The following is a 17013-nucleotide window of genomic DNA, read 5'->3' as shown; positions in this document are numbered from 1 at the left end:
GACTGGCAAGGAGCCCTGCATCAACCTGCAATGAGTGAGTGGAACGGGGACCCTTCCATAGAGTAGCAGACTCCAGCAAAGGACATTCCAGGACTGGGCAGACTAACCGGAACAAGACGCTGCAGTGACTTTAGTCGCATATTCCCCTCTCAAGTGGGATTGGTATGGAGCGCTTGGCCTGGAGATGCCGTGGACTAAGACCCAGTAGGCTAGCCTAAACCAGGTCCCAGCACCTGGCAGTGCACCCTAACAGTGAAGCTTTTGGTAGGTTGACCTGGAGGGGCGGGCCCAGCAGAGGTTGCCCAGGTCTGTGTCTCCCTAGTGCACTGCAGTGGGCAGGAACAGTTAGCTGGCGGATTCAAACAGACTGTAACCGACAAAAAAACTGGGCCTCCTATATATGCTTGTATGGAAGGAACAAAAAGTATGGGAAGAGGAGCAACACGAAAGGGTCCTCAGTCCCCAATCCTGAGAACACTGATCCAGGAAAGGGAAATGCAAAGGACAGAAAACATGCAATATCAGACATGACACCAATAGACATAAAACGGTATCTCCAGAGCCTCATACACGAGTTCAAAAGTGAAGTATTTAATGAAATAAAGCAAGATATAAGTAGAATAGTTAGAGAAATGCTAAGCACCGCCCAAGAATAAACAGATGGTGGAATGGAAGAACAGAAAAAAAGGGGAGAATTGTTTGATGGAGAAAATAGAGAAAACATAGAATAGTGAAGTAGGTTCAAAGACAGTACCAGGAAACTAAACACTCTATCGAAAGCTGGCATAACAGCTTGAAAGAAACTAAGGATAGATTATCTGAACTGGAGGGCAGATTTGTAATATGGGAGCATGAAATGAAAAACTCCTTAAAAATAACAAGAAAGCAAACAGCAATAATACAAAGGCTAAAAGATGATAAGAGGATCTATAACTTAAGAATTAAGAACATAAAAGAAGAAGTAGGGACACAAACAAATGGACTACAAAAGCTATTCACAGAAATAATCCAAGAGAATTTCCCTAATTTAGCAAAAGGTAAAGATACTCAGATGTATGAGACTTACAGGACCCCAGCCACCTACAACCCAAACAGAGCTACACCGAGGCATATAATAATCAAAATTCCAGAAATCCAATATAAGAACAGAGTATTAAAAGCCATCAGAGAAAAGAAACAGATCTTTTACAAGGGAACACCCATCAGAATTACAGCAGACTTCTCGACACAAACCATCAAATCACAAAGAGCGTGGGGTCAAATAATTGAAGCTTTGAAAGATAATAACCTCCAGCCAAGATTGATATATCCTGCACAACTGTCCCTAGAAATTGATGGAAAAATAAGGTGCTTCCAGGATAAAGAGGAACTGGGGAATTTGCAACCACCAATTCAACTCTACAGAGAATACTGCAGGATATTCTAAAAAAGGAAAATACCAAGACTTCAGAAACAGTGGCAGAGAGGCCACAATGAATGAAGCAGAAACGAAATGAAGAAGACAAACTGACAACTAATGACAGAAAAAGAGCTCAACAGAAATGAGGCAGAGAAGGTTGGATGTTAGGAACAGCTATTTTGGAGAAAACAAGACTTCATAATATCTAGTGCTGATTTAGTATCACCTTGTTTTGAAGTCCCATCAAGCTTTTATTCTTCTGTCTCCATTGGTCTTAACAGGTTATATATCTTATTGGATTTTGTTATATGTGATAATATAAACAAAAACGTTTATAGACAAGGAGATTATACAGAAACCATTGTTCATTTTCTGATCATTGGTTCTAAATACCCTGTAATACTGTCATTGTCTTGAATGGTTTTATAGTGTCTTGATATGTTTGGTGCTACATTATACGAAGTTATACTCAAAGATTTCAAGAAAAGAGACACTATGGTAACTACCTTTATGTCAGGATATCTTGTGGTGAAACACTATTTTGCTTAAATGGTTTTGTTTTGACCTGCGCTGTTTTGTTGTTACGCCCTCTTTTATCTCAATCTCCTTTTTAAAATTATTTACTTTTTTATTTTTATCTTTTTAACTAAGGGAAAAATAAAAAATACCATGATATATTATAGTAACCCACTTTGATTTCCTATTAACTTGATTTGAAACCCGTATTGCCCTCACCATCTTGTTTTGACTGATTTTTCCCTATTCTGTTTTGCTTGATAGTACCAAGTTCGAAAGTATAGGCAACAACTGTGAAGACAATAAGATTCATTATGACACCTATTCTAGTTGACTATTATCTTCTTTTAAAGTCCTGTAATGTCTCCAATGTTTTGGTTTTATTCTTTACTGTTTGTTTAATTTTATTATAATTGATGATATAGGCAATTCTCTTTAAGATAGCAAGAGGCAGTATGGTAACCATTGTTGATCACCTTGTATTTTGTTTTTACATTATCTATTATGTCCATCCTTTTGATTTGACTGACTCTGTCCTGTTATGTCACATTTGGTTTTACTCTCTTCAAAAAAATTAATAAGAACTGTGGGAGTAATAAAACCCAAAATGTGTAATTGTCATTGTACAAAAGAGAGGAAAAGAAAGTGCTCTAAAGGATATAACTGCATATATATTTAAGTGTATAAGATAGATAACCATATTACTGAGTTTTGTTGGATCATTGAACAAAACTGTTTGCAGTCTTACTGTTTGAAAGTCTACTGTATATGTTTTAATTTAGTAACTTGAATGACTATTTCTAAGATAACAATATGTAATCTATTTACTGATTTCCTACTGTTTATTTTTTCTAAAATTCTATATAACTTGTACCCTTTTACTATTTTTTTCTCCTTAAATAAAATTAAAAAAAAAACATGACCATAGTTGTGTAAGATAAGAAAGAGAAATGGGGAAAATAAATGTTTAAACAAATAATGTCAATAATTTTCCCAAATGAATAAGTGACATGAAACCACAAATCCAAGAATGTCAGAGAATACAAAAGAATTTGAAAAGGAAATAAAATCTAGGTGATATATCTATCACCTAACCTTATTTCTGCAATACCCGTGTGTGTACAATGTATACATAAATTTTGTATGCATGTGTGTTTGGGCTGACATAACAGAATGCTATAGATTGAAAGGCTTAAACATAAGATACTTATTTTCTCACAATTCTAGGGTTAAAAGCCTAAGATCAGAATTCCAGCTGACTTTCACATGGCAGAGAGAACTCTTGAATCTTTTTCTGTTCTTTTATGGGAGTCAGAATTATTCTATTCATTCTCCATTCTAAGAAGTTTATTTAATCTTAATAACCTCCTTACAATCCCTACTTACAAGTACAGTTACACTGGAGGTTAGAGATTCTACATAAATGTTAGAGGCATACATATTTCCGTCCATAGCATTGCACCACTGAGCCCCCAAATTTCATATCCTTGTTACATCCAATCCAGAGTGTTCCCAAAGTCTTAACGCATTCCAGCACCAAACTCTAAAGCCCAAAGTCTCAACAAAATGTCATTTAAATCGAGTATGGGTGAAATTCTAAGTATGATTCATCCTGAGGCAAAGTTTCCCTCTACTATCAATCCCAGAAACTGGAAAAATTGGTTGCTATCAAGTCATGAATATAGAAAAAAAACTTCCTTTTCATAAGAGGTAGATAGGCAAAACCAATGACAACAACAAAAAAATAGAATGGATGCTAGGTCACAGCTAAGTCCAAAACCTAGCAAGACAAATTCTACTCTATTTTAAGGCAAGAAAAATCCTCTTTGTTCAATGTGTCACCTTTCACACATACTGAGGTAGTAGTCCTGATTTTAATATTCTTATTTTCTATTAGCTAACAGTTGTGACAGTCTCAATTTGTTCTAACACATACCTCAAAACCCTTCCAGCTTTCCATCTTTTATTCATCAGCTAGTTTCAAGTTCACTTCCACATGTTTAGGTATTTGTTACAATAATACCTCTACTCCTAATACCAAAATCGGCGTTAATATGACCGAGAGAGAGAGACAGAGAGACAGAGAAAGACAAAGAGACAGAAAGAGAGACTGAGAGACAAATTATAGAGGATCAGGAATTGACTCACAATTACAGACACTGACAGAACCATGATCTGCAGTTAGCAATCTAGAGAACCTGGAGAGCTGGTAGTGTGTTTCCCATTCAAATGTCAATAGGTTTAAGGCCCAGAAAAACTCAGTCTCAATTTGAGGGTATAAAAAAATTGAGGTTCCAATTTGAGACAATAGGCAGGAGGAAACAACTTTTTGTTTTGCTCAGGCCAGCAAGTGGATGAGTTTCACTTATGGTAGGGAGGGCAATCTGCTTGACTTGGTCTTCAAATATTCATTTCATCCAGATACACCCCACTGTAGTGGTAGATAAATGACTCCAGGCATTTGTGAAAATTGTACATTGCAGAGTATTGTTGTATACAAAGTTTAAAACATCCAGGTCATTAGGGGCACCCAAGAGGAAACAGGAACTATGATAAATGAACATAAACATATTACAAATTAACCAGTGCTCCAGATTAGGGGGAAACAAGGAACTTGTAAAAAATAGGGTGTTAACCAAATAATGTAACCTTAAAGACAAATCAAACTGTATATGCTGTACTCTAATTGAAAACTTGTTTTTCATTAGAGTATGTGTTAGCAATCTGCTTCTTATGCATAATAACTTTGAACAAATATGTAAATATTTTGTAGAAAATGGGAACCAGGTGTGTCAAAGAAAGAAGTTACCAGTAAGCAATGAGAATTGGCAGAATAGTCACTCTGATGCTGGATTTGAATCTAGGATACCAGTAAAAACCCAGATTTATTTTAGTGTAGACTGTGATATATTCAGAAATGGGTTAGTGTGCATTTCTAGCTGTGTCCTCTCTGAGGTCATCGAAGCAATGTTATTCAACAATAAGCTAGCCTAGCACCAGATTTTGGTGTCTAAAAATCATTATTCAAAAAAAAAAAAAAAAAAGAACGTAGTGTTCTTGGAGAACGGCTGAATCTCAGACTGCGGTAGAGAAAAATCTCAGATGAGACTGGAACATTTTATGACAACACAAAACAAAGGTGTGGAGGGAGAGAACTATTGAAGCTATGTGAAAAGGACGCAGAGACCAAAATATGGAAGAGTGTAAAAACTAAACTTGAAAAGTTTGAGCAAAATAATAATAAAATAAATACCCATGAGGTCACACTTGCATAGTGGATAATAGATGTTAAGGTCCTGAATGCTAACTGGCATTCTTTCTCTGGACAATGAAGTCCTGGTGTGCTTGCCTTCCTGAAGAATGCTGGAAAATGAAAATACGGGCCATTGCACAGGGATGTTATTTTGTTTCCTAATTGTAATTGCCTTCTCAGGGATATCATTGATCTTTCCCAACATGTAAGGACTTTCCTAGGGCATATTTGCCCACAATGCAGCGTCAGAACAATTCAAAGAACAGGAGAGAGGAATGGGAAAGGAAGAAAGCAATCTCAGAGTGTTTCAATATTAAATTTTAAAAACATTTCTCATCTATATTTTACAGATGAACAAACTTCTAAAATAGATTTACCTTGAGGGAGCGCTCATTTCTTTGATGGGGTAGTTTTTAAAATCTTACAAATTTAGCCAATATGATAGCTTCATAAATTATGTTAGAGGAAGTCATTTTAATAACCAAAATGAAATTATACATTACATGTATAATTGTATGTCTGCCTCAAAATTTTCTTCTCAGAAATATGCCTTGAGTGTGTATTTGAATCTGAGGAATATAGTATGCACAGAGTCAAGTAAATAAGACATGTAACTGATTGATAGCTTTTATTAAAATAATAGCAATCTTATGCCTTTAAAAAAATAACATCAGACTAAATATGTAGCACAGTAAGTTTGCTGGACAGAGCTAAATCACTGTCAAGAGAGAACTTTGTAACATGAAATGCTGACATGAGAAAAAAAATAAGGTTTCAAATTTGTTAAGAAACTAGCAAAAGACAAACTAATCCAAAATGAATAGACAAGGAATTAAAAAAATAAGAGAGGTAAATGAGATAAACAATGCAAAATCAGTTAAGCTAGATGTTTATTCTTTATGAAATAAAAATAATATAATCATCTAGCAGTATAACCTTCTTTATTAACAACAAACAGGAGAAAACACAATTGTTGAGATCAGACACAAAAGAAGTAGCTCTACAAATTCTTACATATATATTAGGAAAATTAAAATATTTGTGAAAAATTTTATTCAAGAAATAAACTCCAGTGAAATGGAAACTTAAAATACATCACTACTAAAACTCACACAATAGGAAATTTGAAGAGTTGAATATTTATTTAAAGAAATTAATATAGTTCTTTTCTAATCTGAGGAAAACTACCAAAAACAACTGATGAAATTTTTGGATTTGGACTGTTAAAGGGTAAGAAACTGCTCAAAGGGGGGAAAAAAATCTCATGAAAAAGAAGGGGGAAAAAAGGGAGGAAAAAGAAGTAATATCTAAATTTGTATAAACACACTTAAGGTAGTTAAGATGATTGTGCTACAAATTCTATTAGTTCTTGGAACAACATAGTTAACATTCATAGGATTGGATCAGTTTTGCATATTTGTGTCTGGTGATTTGAGCAATTCTTTTGAAGATCACTAGGTAAAATAACAACCTTAGTTACATTCCTACCACCTTGTTTTGAAGGCCTAAATCATAATTGTTTTGGGCTCCTTGCTTGTGTTATTTGTCTTTTTGTTTCTTGTCTTTCTAGTAATTTGTTTTATTTTGTTTTGTTTTTACCTCTAATGCAGAAAGGATAGGTATACACGTAGAGGCTTATATATGCCTAGAACTTCTCCTAATCAATTAATGAAAATCGATTATATAATGCATGATGAAATGAACAGCTACTTTGAAGAAAAAGAGACATTATGGTATCCATTGCTGATTCTGTATTGTCATGCTGCGAAATCCAGTAGTGATTTTATTCTTTGTTTAAAGTGGTTTTAGTCTGTTTTTTAATATTTAATTTCAATACACATGAAGGTATGGGCAGCTATTTTGAAGTGAACAAGAGACATTATGATAGCCATTGTTGATTTTTCTATTGTCTGGTTTTGAAGGCCTGTAATGCCTTCATTATTCTGCTCTGATCAGTTTAATACTATTTTGTTTTGTATGAATTCATTGTGTGTGAAGATATGGACAACTATTAGAAGCAAACAAGAAATATTATGGTAGCCAATGTTGATTTCCTGTTGCCTTGCTTTGAAATCTGTGTCATTTACATTGTTTTATTCTGATCTGCTTTGCTCTGTTTTGTGATGGGTTGTTTTACCCTCTTTAAAAAAAAAAAGAAATTTTTGGATTTGGGAATTTATATTTGTTTGTTTTATTTTGTCTTGTTTTTGGCAAGAGATGAAACCCAGGTTCTCATGTTTAGAATGCACTGTATAACTGAAGGTCATCTTCAGCCCCTGGCTGATGGAAATTTTAAAAGACCCAAGTAAATACACAAAGTTCTGGGATTGGAAGGCCACATTTAGTTAGGATATCAGTACTTTTCAAATTCATCTATGGTTCAGTGTAATCCAGGTCAAAACCTTACTTGACAGTAATTGATGAGTCTCTCCTAAAAGCTACATATATAGAACTTCAAAGGACCAAGAATATTCAGAGGATGGAATTGACAATAGGAGGCCACTTAAAGGGAGTACTAGTTCATCAGAATATTGGTTATAAGGATGTATATAGTTTTCAAAATGCACTGAATTATGCACTTAGTATCTATGTATTTTACTGCAAGTAAGGTTTGTCTCCAACAATAGAATCATACAATTAAAATAAATATCCTTCAATTATTGAAATTAAAATTTGCAAAGATAGTATATCAAAGAATCTGGTTTCCTTTTTGTGCTTTATCATAGTTTGTCCAATTTGTTTCTTGAGGAATATGACTCATTAAAAGAATAGCGCTTTACTATTTTGTTATTCCTTACTCATAGCATTTATACTAGTGTAGAGATGTTTTCCAAACCAAGTAATTGTTATGAATTTTCAAGTGCTCGAGATTACTTTTATTTTGCACATTTTCATACTTTGTAGAGAGAGCCTAATGCATGGCATTTTAGCTTTCATGGTGAAGTTTTTCTCCACAAATTGCTAAACTGGAAAAGTTGCAAAGTAGGTTAAGAGGCAGAGCAATACCTGTAATTACAGCACTCTGGGAGGCTGAAGCGTGAGGATCACAGTATGAGGCCAGTGTGGGCAACTTAGTAAGCCTGTTGCAAAATAAAAATGTGAAAAATGGGCAGAGGATGTCTCTAAGTGCAAAAGCGCTGAGTTCAATCCTCCCTAAGACACAAAAAGTAAAAATACAAATAAAACTAAATAAATAAAAAGTCAAGTCAAGATGTCTTGCGTCCACCTGCTGTGGTGGCTCTCATCTATCATCTCACCACTTGAAAGGCTGAGGCAGGGGTTCAAGGCCAGCCTGAGCTATCCTGTCTCAGACTACAAAAAGAAGTCAAATAATAATGTAATTTAAGGGCTGGGGAAAACACCAGACATTAAATCTGTTCTAAAAATTGTTAATATTTACAGGATTTTCTCTAAAGAAAATACTTACAAAGAATGTACTATTAATATACTTTAATATAAATCAGCAAGGAAGAATTTCTTAGTCTGTTTTCTACAGAAACTTAAAAAGTATTTTTAAACTCATGAGTCGTTCCCTTCCTACTTGCTGCATATAATAGAAATTAAGTAGTTTCTTGAAATGAGAAATGAATGCCAGTTGGTTTGATTCATGTCAGCTTAAAAACAGATACAAAAAAATAAAGCTATCAAAATACATAATGTTTATTTATTCAAGTAGTTGATAGTTAAAATTTTTCACATTATTATAGAATACATGTAAAATAATAAAGCCTAAAAAGTTTTAAAACACACTACAATTCTTAGTTTCAAAGGCAGACCAGTCTTCTGAAGAATGAGTTATTGACTTTGCAAATTAGAAAAGAGAGAATTAATGAGTTGTTGTCTCCCTAAAATTGCCCAGCTGCCTCTAATTTGGGAAATATAAGTACAGGTTAGGAGAACCATTGGGACCTGCCAAACAGAAGCATTAGCAGGAAGCCACGCTGAGCAGGAGGAGACTGGCTGAACAACCTATTTGCAGATAAACTGCTTGTGGAGGTAAAGAAGTATTTTCTGAGGACTTCACCATTTAAATCCCACAATAGCTTCTTTGATATTAGCAAATTTCATAGCTACAGAGTGTCTGCAGTAACTGTTCATACATAATACACCTGGATAATTCGCCTATAAAAAGATTTCAATAGTTTTCATACATATTAAAGGGAAGCAATAAGAAGAAGAAGATACTTAGATAAAGTTAGAGTGAAGGGCTTGGAGATTAGGGAGGATGGGGAAGGGAAAATAAAATGATCATCATGCAATACATGTATGTGCTAATTCCTCATAATGAAGGCAATTAGTATGTGTTACAAACATGTATCAACAAGAAAAAAGAACTTAGAAAAGTAATACAAAGGTTGTTGGTCAAATTTCCACGGTGCCCTATCATTATTCTTATAGTTTATAACCATATATGCCACTAAGAAAATGATCAGTCATTAAAAGTAAAACTAGTTCTCCGCGAGCTTCCCACCAACACACTTCAAATTGAACAAGAAAATTACACCACCTTGAAAAACAGTTTAAACAATACTGCTCATTCGTGTGATAGACATTAGACCTTCCTGTGTTGCTGCAGGAGTATTGCCAACTCATATTATAGATGAGGGGCACAGAAAAATTATAATTATTTGCTAGCATGTCTATGTAGTGTCTTTGAGGATATGGATAGCAGTTTTGGTTGACATTGGAGCCCCAACACTTACAGTCCATAAGAAAGTCAAGAAATATGTTTTAAAGGAAGGATGAAGTAAATGGATGAGTCGGGCTGACCTTGAAAAATGTGCACAATTGAAATAGGCAGAAGTAGAGAGTAAGGTAGAAAAAAATATCAGGTGGAAATTCCAGCATGCGAAAATACATCTTAGCCGAGATTAGCTTAAAAGTATACATCAATAATTATTTGAAGGATTACTAGACAAGTCTAATGTCTTTCTTTCACTACCTGTGCTTACACTTAAATAAATTCACAAACCAAATACTGACAGGAAATGCTAACCTTCAGGAATTTATTTAGTTAGAGAGTAAGAAAATTACGGGCATTCTAATTTGTATCAAATGTGTATACTCTTTTCAAGAGTGATTTGTTTCTGGATCCTCGTATCCATATTCACACCAAGTCACTTGAACCAGCAATTTGTGAATAGTGTTGGTATGCTATTAATGTGCTTTGACATGATATAAAAATGTTAACGCTAAAATCTAAGATCATTCTTGCCATGTATATGTTGGGATTATGTTTTAATTCTGCTTTGTAAGTGGGAATGAGGACATTTAAATTCAGTATATGTTTCACACACATCTTAGAACAGCTAACCACAGTAATAATGAAAAACAGACACTGATTCTGTAATTATCACAAACTGCTCATATTTGAAAGGGTCATGGTCTAGTATGCATTTTCTTCTCCTAATTGCATGAATTTGTAGCATTTGTGAAAATAGTTCCCGTTGAATCATCCAGATTGAAAATTAAGTATCGGTATATGTTTCTTTTTAATTTGGCTTCAATAATAGCATTTAGTCATTTTTATTTGTATGTATTTCATACCTGTATTCTGTATTATAGTATAAGAAACTTTGTAATCAGTGAATTAGCTTGAAATTACTAAACATATAATAGTCTCTCCAAGCTAAGATAATCCAATATACTGTTTTCTAGAATAAAAACTTTACTATGTCTCTTTTTGAAACAATCTCACATTAAAACACATAATACCTTTTTTTGCAAAAGACAATGTGATAGATTTTGGAGTCTAATAGCCTTTTTGCAAAAGACAATGTGATAGATTTTGGACTTTTTAATGCCTATCATAGAATGATACATAATTTCTTGTATAGGCAGTTCTTGGATCCAATAAAATAACATGGCATATTGAATTATTGAATCTAATAGGGGACCATAGCACCCTACCTGGAATATCATTTGGATTTGCCAGCAATTCTGACTTGTGAAATTCAGTAAGATCGAAATAATCTTATAAAAATGTGAAAAATATTCCCTTCCAATTACATAATGATAGCTCTCAGCCTGTAGGAAGCAGAAATTATAGCCCATTGGTTTAGAAAAATATCATTACTTAACAATTTAAGGTCTTTAGATATTTGCTTTGTGAGTCTCAAACTCCACTCCAGTGGACATATTGCTGTGTTCCTTGGAAGAGTCTCTCCTTTGGACAGCCAGATCTTCAAATCCATTGAGTTCCAGGCTGAAGGAATGGGAGGTACAAACTCTTCATGTAGGTTATATGGTAGAGTAGTAATAGTGGTCACTACTCATCTTCATGTTTTTGTTACTTGCCCTTTGCATTATGAATACAGGAGAGGCAGCAACTTGTACAGTATTAGCCAGCTTTGCCCCTGGCTTCCTAACCTAAGCATCAGTGGTACAAAGAAGACAGCACCACACACTCACTGGCAGGGACTTTAGATGTCCACTGCATCTCGTAGGACAGCACCGCAACTCTGGGACATGTCATGCAATTGTGCCAAATGGATCCTTTAGCAAAGTCGCTCTTTCTGTTTTATCATGACAGATATTTCTGAGTGACAAGGACATTGCATGGCCAATAAATTGTGAACATGAATCCATTATCACACTAAAATAATTTCTCTAAATCCATTCTTTCTAAAAGAATTCCCTTGTTGAAGGAATGTGGTACGTGACACCACGGTGATGAGTTAGGCTTTCAGCAAGTTCATGACTGTGTGGACAAAAGTACTATAAGCAAACAAGTAGTAAATAAATATTAAGGGTGCATCTTCATGAGAACAAATTTCTGTCCATTCCATCATGGAAAGGAGCCAGTAAATCAATGAACCGCCAGATGGCCTGCTGATTTCCTTGAGGACTATTACTTTCCTGCAGTTTATTGCAGCCTTATGGTGCTGTGGATTACATGCTCAGCTATGATGGTCTCTGTAATGGTTCATTCATTTGGTGAACTTGAGCAGTTTAGAAACTTAACTAAGTGACTCAGCAATTCTACCTCCTAGGGAATAGCCTTCTTACAATATAAGGGAAGAAAAGGTGCTTGCTCTCCATTCCTTTGGGCTCCTGTTTTTTGCTGTCTTCTGCTGCCATGAACTGTGGACCCTATGCCCCACCACCCTGCCTTGCAGTCAGCAGATTATGAGCTGAAACATCTACAAACTATGAGCTTGAAAAAATCTTTTCTTAATTAATTTTGGCTGTCAGGCATTTTATCTCAGCAATGAAAAAGGTAACTAAGATGATACCAAATTTAGCTTTGATGAGAAAACTCTTTGTTATTAAACCCAAAAATAAGCCCCATGTTTACTGGCACAGTTAGATTAGAAATGGGCTCACTGAGTGAGCTCCTGGAAGAACAGCATGAGTCTGACTTATATCACAAGAGAAAGCATTCTGTCCACTTGATTAGTGACAGTGTCCTATGGAGTAAATGTCCCTTGGAATATATACATCAGATCTATCCTGCCTCCAGAACTCCCTACCAATTTCTTTTTAAATGTGCTGCCAGTTGATCAATTTTTCAGGCACTTCCATGGACATACAGATTTATAAAACCAACGGACTGCCATTTCAAAACACGTAATCATATATACTACCTAAAATTCTGCCTTTGTTGGAATCTGCTTTATCTCTTAATCTCTGTCTTCCATAATCATTCTAATTTGAACTGTGGCACAGTGCTGAGTATATATGTAGACTCAGCCCCAAACCAGATCATCCATTGATAGACTACACAGAGTCTTCTCCAAATCAGTTCATTTTAAAAAATTCATTGAAGTGGGCACAGGGAAATCTTGATAAAGCCACACCTATTATTTGAAGGATACACAAGAAAGTGGGAAAGGAGAAGCAACCTATCCCTGGAGAATCTAAACTACTTACATTTTGTGGTTTACTTGTAACTTCCAGATCTACCTCAGTATTCATATGTCCATATTTATAATCATCTAGTTACCTATCATCTACCATTTGCACATTACAATGAAATGATGCTGTGCATAGTTAACTTTATGACTGGGTGTATCTGATAACACACAGCTTATTATGAGCATGTTGAATAGCCTAGTCACTTAAAAATCACAATTAAGTGTTAGTTTCTACAATTACCTAACAAGAGAGGAGGAAAATGAGATGACTTGACAGGAAAGAGCAAGGGTTTACTACAATAACCCTGATATTGACCTCACAATTGTCTGATTGGGCTTGTCAAAGACTCCACACAGCATCTCTCTTCCTTTTGCAGATATTAGCATTAATACTGCCTGTACTGAGACATGTGGTCCCAGTAGAAAGAAAGCTTGTATGCCAATAGTGCTTTCATCTCACCTACAACTAGCAGCTTTAAAGTGTATTGGTTAATAGATGAGAGCACAATACCTGAATGGGATTTATGTTGCCTGCAGACTCGAAGAAGCCTAGTAAACACGGTGCTTTTCTTTATGGTGTGTGATACAAAGTGAAACAAAGTTTTTCTCACTATAGAGAGAAAATCTGCATATTCTCAACTTTATCAGTCAATATCCAGTGAGAAGATAGCATTATAATTCCAACAAGGAAATTTTACATAGAGAATTCTCTTTTGGATCTTATTTACTCTTTCAGTTTCTTACAAAGGGAGACAATACGATGCTTACACATGCAACAAATACTGTGAAAGGGAAAGAAACTGCTCAAAAGGAAAGAACAATTAGGATGAGGGAAGTAGGATGAGGGAAAGGAAAAAAAGGGAGGGGAAAATATTCATATACAGAAAATAATTAAGGTAACTGTACTACTCATTCTATTAGTTCATTGAAAGAAAGTACTTATATTGTTTGATCAATTTTGCACGCCTATATCTGGTAATCTGAGCAACTATTTTGAAGACAATATGCAATATAATAACCATTGTTAATTTTCTAACATCTTGTTTTGAAACTCTGTATCATTTTTATGTTTTTATTCTCTTTAAAATAAAAAAAAAAACTGACTGGGGGAAAATCAGACACCACCAGCCTTCTCCTGGGAGTTGGCGCCGTTCACAGACTGTGAGGAAAGAGAAAGAGTCAGTCAACAAGAAGCCAAGACCTCCTGTGAGTGGCGCCAAGCACAGGCTGACTGGGGGAGAGCCAGATGCCAGCTCCCTCTGGTGGGTGGGCAGGGAGACAAGAAGACAAAAAGAGCCAATGTTCCTCACCCTGCAGCCCCCATAAGCAACCAGCTGATCCAGAGAAACACAGGCTGTGATGATAGCTAATGAGATAAAATACAACTTAACGCTTGTAGTGCTTAGTGTTTCACTGACTTTGGAGGCCAAAATCCGATAGTCTGATCACCTATTAGAGGATAACAATACGCAATGTAGCATATGTGGGAAATCTCCTTCTGGAGGTAGTGGCCATTGTTAATTCCCTATTATCTTGTATCGAAATCCTGTATCATTCTCATTGTTTTGCTTGGCTGGACTTTATTCTGTTTTATTTTGTCTGATTTTATTGTATCTGATGGCATGGGAAGCTATTATCTATTATGGTAGCCAGTTTGGATTTACTATTATCTTGTTTTAAGTCCTGTATTGCATTCATTGTTTTATTTTTATTAATTCTATTCTGCTTCTGCTTTGTTTGATTTTACTATGTCTGAAGGTATGAGCAACTATTTTGAAGGCAACAACACGTATTATGGTAACCATTATTGGTTTCCTGTGATCTCATTTTGAAATACTGTGTCACACTGGTTTGTTTTGATTGGCTTTATTCTGCTTCATTTTGCTTGGTTTTATGCTCTCTAAAATAAATTAAGAAAAATAATTCTTAACTAGCAACAAGAGATGAGCCACTGTAAAGAGAATTCTAAAAATTACAAGAACAGTGAATGTAGTGGGCATCACGCTATTGCTCTGGTAGAGACAGATAAAGGGAAAATATTTTGGAAGAATGTCAGATTTGAGGCTGAAATTCATGCCTTATTGTGAGGGTGTAGATGAGAAGAAGTTTGCTGTGAGGGTTGGTAAGCAAAAATACTGCTCTCTGGTGCAGACCAGGAAAGAAGGAAAGGAAAGGAAAGAAGAAAGTAATAAGCCCACAGAAATGGGCTGGAGTCATACAGCCCAGCAAGCCAAGGAGTGCTTAAAGCCACCAGATGGTATTAAGACAAGGGAGGATTTTCCAATAGAGTCCAGAAGGGGGAAGCTCTTCCGACACATTAAATTTGAATTTCTGTCCTGCAGAACTATGACAAAATACATTTCTGTTGTTTTAAGATATTAAATGTGTAGTGCTTTGTTATGACGGCCCCAGAAAACTAGTACATCTATGTATTTCATTCCTGAAGATTTGACTATTGCTATTATAAATGATCATGTATCATTGATATAAATCCCTACAGGGTCATTTGATTCTGTCTGAGGGTTTCTTAAAACTGTAGTAAAAATACTTAGTGTACAAACTATCACTGTTTTTGTAAGTACAACATTGAACAGAAAATCCCTAGAGCTCATTCATCTTGAATATATGAAATTTTGAACCCACTGATCAACACTTTCAGGTATCCTTAACCATATGGCAACCACAATTCCTCAAGTCTGACTATTTTAGGTACCTCTTAGAAATGGCATCATGTAGCCTTTGACATTTTTGACAGGCTTATTTCATTTAGCACACATAATGTCTTCAAGGTTTACCCATATGTCACATATTCCAGGATTTCTTCTTTGAAAACTGAATAACATTCCTTTGTATGTATACACAAAAAAATCTGCTCATTACCTATGAACATTCAGCGGTTCTCTTACTTTGGCTGTTGTCAGCATTGTTTCACTGAACATGGGAGTACCAATATCTGCTTGAGATTCTAATTTCAATTATTTTGGATACTTAGAGATGTGATTTTTGGATCATATGCTGGTTCTACTTTCAAATTTTGAGAAATCTTCATATTACTTTGCACAGCGGTTGCTTTTGGCATTTCCACAAGTAAGAACAAAAGTTCCAATTATCTGCAACCTTCACCAGCACTTGTTGTATTTTGATGTTTTTGTCTATAAAGTTTCTTACACATTCTCCACCTTTTTCTTCTGATAGATAAGCTTCATCCTCCTGGTTTCTAACATCTGAGATCATATTGTTTCCACTGTTCTAGGTTATCAAATTCTATTTCAGTGTGTCTACTGTCATGTTAAGACTTCAGGGATCAGCCATCATTGAGACTTTCAAGGGTGCTGAAAAGCATCATCAAGGCATTTCCTAATTTCTGTGCCTTACTAAACATCTCTAGGAAGTGTCAGAGAAGGGTGAATGTGGTAGACCCACCTCAACTGCCTGAGTCATTACTGCTTTAAACTCTAGCATCTCAAACACACAGGTATTGGCCTCTAGTGAGTCTAGTCTTCTGTGTAGATATCCAACAATTTTTTAGACTTCAAAGATGTTAAAAACTGAATTCTAGGAAATAACATAAAATTGGATGAATATAATTATCCACTTCAGTTTTTTGTCTAATACCTTTAGAATCTTTTGTTCTACATGCTCTTCAGGTGCAGATTGATTCAGATCAGACCACCCTTTGCTCTTCCTCACCAGTATCATTATATTAGTCTGAAATCTAAAAGTACAAATGTAGCTGAATATAGCCCTGAAATTTTTACAATTAAGCTCCAGAGTTAATCCTCAACTATATCTTCCCTGCATATACATGAGATAAGGAATTTCTTACAGCTATCATAAAGGCTGAGTTATTATTAGAGTCTTACATTACTATTCAAGGCTTTCAATTTAATCTTTTTAAAAATGAATTCTCTCTAAAATAAGAAATACTTATCCCATACCACAATCCACGTCATGAAAGTGACTAATTGTTTCAACCATCGGATATCCTG

The sequence above is a fragment of the Cavia porcellus genome, unplaced genomic scaffold (genome assembly GCF_034190915.1).
Source record: "Cavia porcellus strain 051 isolate PalLab524CR breed Dunkin Hartley unplaced genomic scaffold, mCavPor4.1 scaffold_2, whole genome shotgun sequence".
NCBI lineage: Eukaryota > Metazoa > Chordata > Mammalia > Rodentia > Caviidae > Cavia > Cavia porcellus.
The sequence above is the reverse complement of the archived record's forward strand: the minus strand, read 5'-3'. Positions refer to the sequence as shown.